The sequence below is a fragment of the Tasmannia lanceolata genome, unplaced genomic scaffold (assembly GCF_043159265.1).
Source record: "Tasmannia lanceolata isolate RefF3 unplaced genomic scaffold, GAP_Taslan_0.1 ptg000007l, whole genome shotgun sequence".
NCBI classification, from domain to species: domain Eukaryota; kingdom Viridiplantae; phylum Streptophyta; class Magnoliopsida; order Canellales; family Winteraceae; genus Tasmannia; species Tasmannia lanceolata.
The window spans coordinates 26299635-26309087 of NW_027518684.1; positions in this window are offsets into that span (position 1 = coordinate 26299635).

Below are 9453 nucleotides of genomic sequence, written 5' to 3' on the forward strand. Positions count from 1 at the left end.
TTAGGGCGATGAAGGTGTTAGCCCAAGCCCATCCTTAGGAGACTTGCTCAGTCTAAGTAATGCTCTCCTCTTTATTTGGTAGACTTTCCAAGTCTTTCAAATACCTTTAGATAGAGTTTTTCCCTCATTACAAGGGCAATGATAGCACTAGTTGGAGCCAGCCATTAGGGAGACAAGCTATGTCTCAGCCGAAAAGCCGAAGTCTCTTGGAGACAAGCTTTGTCTCCTTAATGAGTCAATCCATAGGAGGCTATCCCAGCCTTTTATGTTAGAGACCAACTCGGTCTATTAGTTGCCTACTCTTTTCATCATTACAAGGGCGATGATAGGGATACTTGGAGCCCTTTCTTGTTTAAGAGACTTGCCCAGTCTCGTTGATCCTTTGTCTGCATCCTTTATGTATAGGAGGCATGTCATGCCTCATTTCTGGAGCCCCCATAGGAGACAAGCCTTGTCTCGTTTAGAGAGATACCCATAGGAAGCATGCAATGTCTCATTTATAGAACTTCCCCTACTTGTACCTCAATTTGTAATTCCTCTTTAGTATTGTTTGGTTTAGAGGTTTATCTTTAGAGACTAACTTAGTCTTGTTCGGGTTTGACTTGTTAGGAACCTTATCCTTTCTCTTTTACTTTAGATTTCAGTTACTTGTTTGAGGTTTAGTTCAAGTGTCTTTGACACTAGTTTGCTTGTTCGGGGTTTCCCCGTAGCTTTAGGGTTTTGCCCTAGTTTGTTGCTCTGTGTGTTCTCTTTAGGTCTTTGACCAAAAGAGTGAAAATGTTTTTAAAAAATCTAAAAAACATTTGAAATATTTTAAAATTAAAAAACATTTGAAATATTTTAAAATTCAAAAACATTTGAAATATCTTAAAATTCAAAAAACATATGAAAACTTTAAAAAATATCAAAAGCTTTTTAAATCATTTGGAGTGTTAAGCTTTTTAGCATATTAGGAGAGTTCGTTTCGAACTACGTTGGCTTGATCCTCTTTCACGAGGTACGTAGTGCAGCTTGGGATCTACATCCCAGGTCCAGCCAAACCTTTAAAAATAAATTTGTCAAACCTTCAAAAAAAATACAAAGCTTCTTCAAAACTTTTTTTAAAAGATCTTCCCCTAGAGTTAGGAGTTTGTCCTAGATATTTGGGGTGTTTTAGAGTTAGGGGGCTGTCTTGATTTGTATTGATATGGTGCGTCCTGTCGTGTGAGTGTCCGTAGAGTTAGGAAGCCTCGAGTTGATCGGTTAGACATTCAGTCGAACCGATGGCTAGACTTGGAAGCATATAGTCAGCCCATGGTTTTCATTAGGATGCACAGCCTAGTTACACATAGGATGTAGGGCCCACCTGCATTAGCTTAAGGCTAACCAACTTGCATTAGTTAGGGCATATAGAGAGTCATAAAACTTACAATTCACACGAACTTAAGCAATTGTGTAAAAAAGCTTTAAAAATCAGTCGAGTCTAGTGGATCGAGTCTAGGATAGCGGTTCTAGATGGTTAGGCATCGTAGTTTAGAATAGGTCATCGAACTACGTTGACTCCGATTCTTCCCGAGGTCAGGATACGTAGAGCAGCTGAGATGGACGGCCATCTTGGTCCGAGTCAAGTCGCATTAGAGTTTTAGGATTTATCTTATCCAGTCATATTTAGAATTGATTAGTGTTGTGTGTTTTGATGTGTTTTCTTACTTTCTTGTACTGATACTATACTTTTAACTGTAGCTTGCATGTGTATTAGGGGTGGACATGGTTCGGTTCGGTTCGATTTTGGGCTAAATCCAGAACCGAACCATATATAATCGGTTCCCTGAAATTGGAACCAGAACCGAACCATATATGTATGGAACCGAACCGAACCAGAACCATATATAATCGGTTCGGTTCGGTTCGGTTCTGGGTTTACCCAACCTTCACCAATGGCCCTGTTTATTAGGCCATGTCCACCCCTAATTTCTAACAATTCATTCATACAACCTGATTGTGGATATTACTCTATTTTTGCAGCTGTCTGTTTGTAGGCATTGATTGGATGTTTGGGATCATCCGGTGAGACTAACTTTCTGATCATGTCATGTTCACAACAGGGTCTACCAAATAAAGGGTTCAGATCAGACTATCTGACATGGGTGGGCGCATATCAGGCCTCTCATGCACTTTTTTATTGTACCATTTTCTATTTTTCTGGCACTCTAGAGTGTTTATAACTTTATATAGATAGTGGGGTGATTTTATCAAATTGGCGGGGGGTGATTTTAAGAACTTAAGGTGAGGGTCGGTTCTCGGTTCGGTTTTCGGTTCCGGAATCCGAAACCCAGAACCGAACCGAATCTGCACCGGTTCCCGGATTTCGGAACCGGAACCGAACCATATACATATAGAACCGAACCGAACCGAACCATATGTGCCGGTTCGGTTCGGTTCCTCGGTTCGAACCGGAACCATGTCCACCCCTAGTCATGAGTAGTGTTGAGAACTCCGATGATGTCAGGGAGCCGGTGGCGGGGCCTAGTTCAAATTTTGAATTAGATCTCGTTTATCCCAAGAATGCAGAACTAGAGTTGGCTAATTTGTCAGAGAGTAGGGAAGCTGCCTTGAGAGGACCTGAGATTAGGGATGGAGGGAAGCGGACCCACAAAGCCTCAAAAGCAATGCTTTGTGGCGAAAAAAGAAAAGCGCGTAGAAAGGTTGTTGCGGACAGCTGTAATCTTATTTGGGCCCATGAAAGGAATTATTTTAAATTAAAATATCAACACCTTATTGAGAGTAAAGGGCTGTTTGAGAAGGGTCTACGAAAAAAAAAAGTTATTTCTTTTGGAAAATCTAAAAAAGATGCACGTGTCCTAGCAACTTGACGGGGATTATCTACGTTGAACAGAAATCTCAAATGTTCCCTTATAAGAAAGAGGCTTAGGAAATCCGCCCCTAGATTTCCTTTGCTGTCTTATTCCCCTCCTATTGTTCGAAAGGATTTATCTCGGAGTCCTGAAGGTCCCTTTTCTTCCGACGAGGGTGACCTCGGCCTCTTGAAAGATATCTCTTTTAATGAAAAGTTAGCTCGAAAGGTATCGCCTACTCCATCAGAAATCCTCTTAAGCCCACTTAAGAAGCAGTGGGTGCAGTAAAGAAAAGAGGTGAGTTGCACTTCTCTGTCTGCCCCCTCTCAATCTAACAGTGAAATGGATCTTCATGTGCCCCTTTTGGATCTTCCTATGTTCAGCAAGATTCTAGACAAAGAGAGGCATGCCCGTACGAGGCTATGGGAGGAGGAAAAGTAGTTGGTTATTTCAGATTTGGAGGAGAGGGAAGCATCTTTGAACAAGGATAATCTTGATTATCAAGGAATTCTAGTTCAGGATATCGATCCCACCGTTAAGGAGGTGAGAGGACCTGATGGGGATATCCAAGGAAAAAGCAGACGCCTTAGTGATATATTAAGGTCTCTTGAACCTCAAGAACCGGAACAATTTGGTAATTTTTTAAGAATAGGAGTTGTTCTCGGAATTTCTTATGATGAAAATATGGAAAAAAACTAGAGAAATGTATTTAGACATACAAGAAAGGGATGCTAAGGAAAGGGAGAAAAGAATCAAGGAGGCTGGTCTTGACCAAGGGAACCAGGAGTAAGGGGTCCTAAGTTAAAAATCAGTACTCAATTGGAATAATTTTATTGGTTAAGGCAGATTACAAATCATCTACGATCTCACTCAATCGGACAAGAAGGGGAGAATATTTATCCTTGTTTAAGGGCAAAAGGAACTCACTTGGTAGGGGTGAAGTCTGGCGGTAGTCCTACTGTGTTTTAGGGGTATATGTGGTTTGGAAGAGGAGTTCTTTTAGGTACTAAGTTCTGAGAGTCCCAGACTCAGATGACTAATTTTAGTTTGAAAGGGAAGATGGAATGGAAAATTAGGGATAGTTAATTCTCAGAAGACATTATTTGACTATTAGCAGTGTGTTTCGTATTTAACTATTCAGTAATGGTTACTTCCCTTTAGCCATAGCTTGAGGGATTCGTTCTTTTGTTTAGGTGTCTCCGTAGATTTGCTCTATTCATCGTAGGTAGAGTTGAAAGGTCAATAGGTCTGCCTAATAAGTAGCCCGTCCAATTGCAGTATTAAAAAGTTTGGGGATACCTGAAAGGAATCAGGAAGAAGTCTGAGCAGTATTGTTTTTGTTTTAATGTACTTATAGGTTTTTTTGGTTTCCTTTGGCTTGGATTTGAGTATGCCCGTTCCAATCTTCCTTAATATTTTGTATTGTAGAATGGGACTCCTGGTCTCATCTACCTTCTATATTAATGGATTCTATGTCGCTTTTCAAAAAAATAAAAATAAGGTGATTAGTCCCATTATCAAAATATGGTTGTGCCCATATCAATTCCCATAAAGAACCATTAGAAATTCCCACAAAACCAAAACCCAACAAGGAAAAGATTATGAGTAATGCTAGGGAAACCGAGAGTAGGACCTAAAAAGGGACCGAACAAATTGTTTGACGCCACACCATCACTAGTGACGTGAGCAATCCTTTAAGTTTAGGAAATCATAAAAAGTAAATTTTTCTTTAACACATGGCATATTCTCATCACAGGTCCCATTTTAGGTTTCGCTCTAGGTCTCCATATCATATCCCAAAGATTAAACCCCAGGAGATCAAAATCCAAGATAAAGGGCTCCATTGTTCGGTGCAATGGCATTTGAACGCCGGATGTAAGGATTGACAATGCGTCGGTCCCTAGTGTAAACTAGAAAAATTACCCATAATCAATGAACAGAAATAAGAACAGAGGGTCTTCAATGATCTCTTGGGGTTTAATTTAACGAGGTATTATCATACATAGAAGGTCCCTTTAAGTAACATTGAATATGGTTGAAGAGAAATAAGAACAGAGGGTCTTCAGTGATCTCTTGGCGTTTAATTTAAGGAAATGTTACCAGCACTACTGTATTTTGATGAGGGCACTCCTCACTTTATTAAAAGTACGGTATGGCCCTCACCATAGGATGATCTAAACTGTCCATTAGATGGGCCACTGCCTAAATAAGTTGTGCCCCAAAAATTATTTTCATAGGTTGATCCTAACCCTCCGATCTATAGAGTGTTAGGATCAACCCTCTAACATTCAGATCGGAGGGTTAGGATCAACCTATGAAAATAATTTTTGGGGCACAACCTATTTAGGCTGTGGCCCATCTAATGGACGGTTTGGATCATCCTATAGTGCTGGCCATACCGTACTTTTAATAAAGTGAGGAGTGCCCTCATCAAAATACAGTAGTGCTGATAACATTTACCTTAATTTAACGAGGAATTATCATACATAGAAGGTCCCTTTAAGTAACAATGAATATGGTTGATTTAAGTCATCTTTTTTTGTTTGTATAAAGAACGTAGGGAATTTTACAAATATTCTTCCTCTTCAAAATTTTCTGAAAATTCCTTCATTAATCTAAATGGGGCCGAAAAAGAAAATCATATAGTCAATGTTTTAGAAACCAAGTTTTAGTTTGAAAACAGTGTAAAAGAGGGTTAATGATCAAGCTGTTGTATGTTGTCCCTGCAGCGTTTCTTGGATTTTAAGTAAGAAATCCAGGTTTTAGACATCTCTCCCTCATCCTGAGATTTCTAAGACCTGGAAACGTTGGATGATCTGTTACGCTCTTGCTGACGGAAAGAAGGGCAAGAAATCAGAAAAAGACGGCTGGTCCACTTCTTCTCGTCTCTCATCTACAATTTTGTAGAAACCCTGGATTCTAAAATCCGCGTATCCAAACGGCCCCTAAAAGTTCTTAATTGTCAAAATTCAACAAACCTTAAGACAACATAGCATTGAGTTTGTCGAATACGAAACACCAATACGTAAATCAAAATATAAAAAAGATTGATATCTCCACAGTGATGCATGTTTTGATAATGGGATGAATCGCCTTGTTTCACACTTTTGACGGTAAAAGCCATTACAATTCTCAAAAAGTTATACCAGCCAATGAAGTGTATGTAAGATGACTAGTCCCATTATCGGAACATGTTTGTTCAAATATCAAGGAGAGTATGGTTTTGAATATTTTGTTGATAAATTTTTACCAAATCCTCTTGTTAGAGTTCTATAGTCGATGCTATGATTAGAACTGTAAATGCCTTTCACTTTCAAGGAAAATGATTCCTTGTTAGGCATCTTATTAATCTCCTGGCTTCCGCTACAGTCCAGCATACCAAAGTATGCATGATTCTCCACTCGAGAACCATTATAAAGTAGAGCAAAATTGAAGAGCAAGCCCACAAACTCATATGACCCATCAAGTCAAATGACACAATAGGTGACTAGAACAACCTTATAGGTAAATCTTGTTCACAAATTAACAGCGATGTGTAACATGCTTTAGTATTCAATACATGTTTTTCCTAGGTAACAATATAAGAATGATATGCCTCGGGACAGCCCCTCTAGAGTACAAGAGTTGTCAAAAATACACACACAAGAGGGGGGAGGGGGGTTGAATATATCACTTCCCAATCAAAATTATTATCAAAGTTTTGGTACAAATATTGAATTTTAGGGTATATACTCGTAAAAGTCATTTAGCTGGAACTAGTTGTCACTCATATTATCGAATCTAATCACATAAACAAGATATCAAGGGTGTAAAAGTGATTATGCTTTTTGTGTTCCCCATTTTCTCAGCTTTGAGTAGGAAGTTGAACTGCTCATTTGGTCGGCCGGACTAATGTCGGTCGCGGATCACCGGATCTGATCCCACACAAGAAGTGGAGCCCAATAACGGGATTGCTGGATGCATTTCCCATTTTGGATTGCTGGATGAATTTACTCAGCTATTCTATTGTTTAGGCCACTGCCTGCCCACCCACCAAACTGACAGTCCAGATCGAATCTTCCTTCAATCATTCATTTGTTGGTTTAAAATGGGAGAACGGCATAGAAACTTAGAGCATAGAAACTTCCATGGATCAGAGGATTAGGATCATGCTGTGAAGAAAATTTTACCCTATCTATGTCGGGCCAACAAATTAATGGTTTGGGACCATGGATCACAGGGTTAGGATCATGCTGTAGAGAAAATTTTCTGGGCACGTTGGGCCAACAAATGAATGGTTTGGGACCAGCCCGACTGGAAACCAAGAAAACAGTTAACATGTTTTCGAATGGCGGGAATTGGATTGGGTGGTCAAGACGGGTGATGTAAATTGGGGCCCACTTGATTGTTGCCTGTTGCATAATGTTTTAGTAGTGCTGTACCCAATTTTCTATTATCCTAACAAGATCATCTGATACCAGTTTTCCAATAACAGGATCATTTATAGCTATTGGATTAGTGATAGCAAAAATTTTGTTCTACCAAAATGACAACAATAACCTTGTATCAACGTAAAAATTTTGAAGTAAAATCAAGCCACATTCGATGGCCAGGAAGGGGTGAACCCGGGTTGATTCTTGGGAATTCAAGTTGAGCTTTTACCATAAAATTGGATTAGGTTTTGGTCTTCCGAAAGCACTTTTATTGGATAAAGTGCTTAGGATCATTCGATTAACGAATTGATTGCTAAATGAGTCAAGAATCAAAAGTAGGGCATACCTAAAAGTCATTCTTTTTTGTAAGTTTCTTCAGGTATTTGTTTCAAAACAGTGTAAAAGAGGGTTCATGATCAAGCTGTTGTGTGCTGTTCTGACGGTGTTTCTTGGATTTTAGGCAAGAAATCCATGTTTTAGAAATCTCTCCCATATCCTGAAATTTCTAAAACCTGGAAACATGGGATGAACTGCTACACTCTCACTCACGGAAAGAAGAGCGAAAAATCAGAAAACAACGGCTAGTCCGCTTTTTCTCGTCTCTCATCTACACTTTTGAAGAAATCTCTGATTCTAAAACCCCTGTATCCAAACAGCCACTAGGGAAAGCAACAAACAAACAAAAAACTTTTCATTTCCTCTCACAAACGGCTAGTTGCAACTTGCAAGAGAAGTAAAATATTGAAAAACACCTCACTTCACATGTTGGGTCCTTCATGGCTTGAAAAACAACTCTGCAATTTTCAACCTGAAAATTCAAAAATTCAAGTAAAATATTTGAAAACCCATGTGTGTTTCAAAAATATTACGCCATTTTGAGCCCTTACTTTGATAATTACACTCCTAGAATATATATTTAATAATGACAGCCAATTTGATAAAAGACACCCACTTCACTTTCTACGGAGATAACAACCAAAACACTCATAAGTTAATCTACTTCACATCCACTACACCTTTAATCTACTCACTTCACTTTACACTCAGAAATGACAATCAAATATTGCCTTGAAGATACAATTGTCCCAAACATCCGCCTTAATTTTGGCAAGGTGTACAGAAATGGTGGCATTTTATCATTGTCCTCACGTACATCTGAATTTTGGATCGTTTCCATAATCCATGATTGGGTGCACCATGATCAGAGCTAATATTGTCCATCATCCATGATGGGTTTCACTAGAAAGCAACAGTCCAGATTCTAGATAGATCGTTGGACCATAACAAATTGTTATGACCCCTTGGATAAAAGTAAAAATAAGAGAGAAAGAAATAACATAGGCCTATTCGAGATGGCCAAATCTCCTAAAAGAGTCTTTGCTTTTCCATTCTTACGTTAAAAAGAAAGAGATTACATTCTTATAGACTAGCAGCATTCCTACTACTTAGGAAACAATCAACACTTACCAAATCCTAAGGGATGCTTAGGAAACAAGACAAAGATAAAGGAAACTAACATAAAAGGGAATATCCTAGCTATAGCAAGAAATAAAGAAAAGACTAAAAAAAGGGAAATCAAGGAAATCTTCCATGCCAATCTTGGATACGTAATATTCCCTCCCTCTTAAAGAGTCATTGTCCTCAAGGACTAATATCCTTCTTCTTTTACTTATATTATTTCTTCTTCTTCGCTCTCAAATTCAAACCCTTCTAAAATTGCCAATTGTCCTCGACATTGACGGAGTGGCTATATTTCTCATCGCAATTATAACATTACCCCTTCTTGCGCCGCTCAATCATATCAGCAGGTGTTATTTTTTTTACTGGTATTGGTCCTTTCATGGGGGCAATAGGCATAGGGGTAGACATCAATCGTTTTGGTAGTGGGGGTCGTAAGTATCGACCACTGGCTAGAGATGATTCCTCATGTAACAAGGCTAGTTGGGAAGCATGCTGGTGAGTGGGTTGAAACATTTTAACGCCGGCCCGGACATCAACACGAAGGCCTGAAACAAAACATTTGATTAAGAGTGATTCGGGTAATCTTACGGTTCGGTTGACCAATCGCTCAAACTGCGACTTATATTCTCGAACAGATTCTGTTTGTTGTAATTTTGATAGCTCTCCTCCCCGATCCTCACTTTCAGGCGGCCGAAATCGAGCACATAAAGCATGTGTGAATTACAGCCATGTCATTACACTCATGG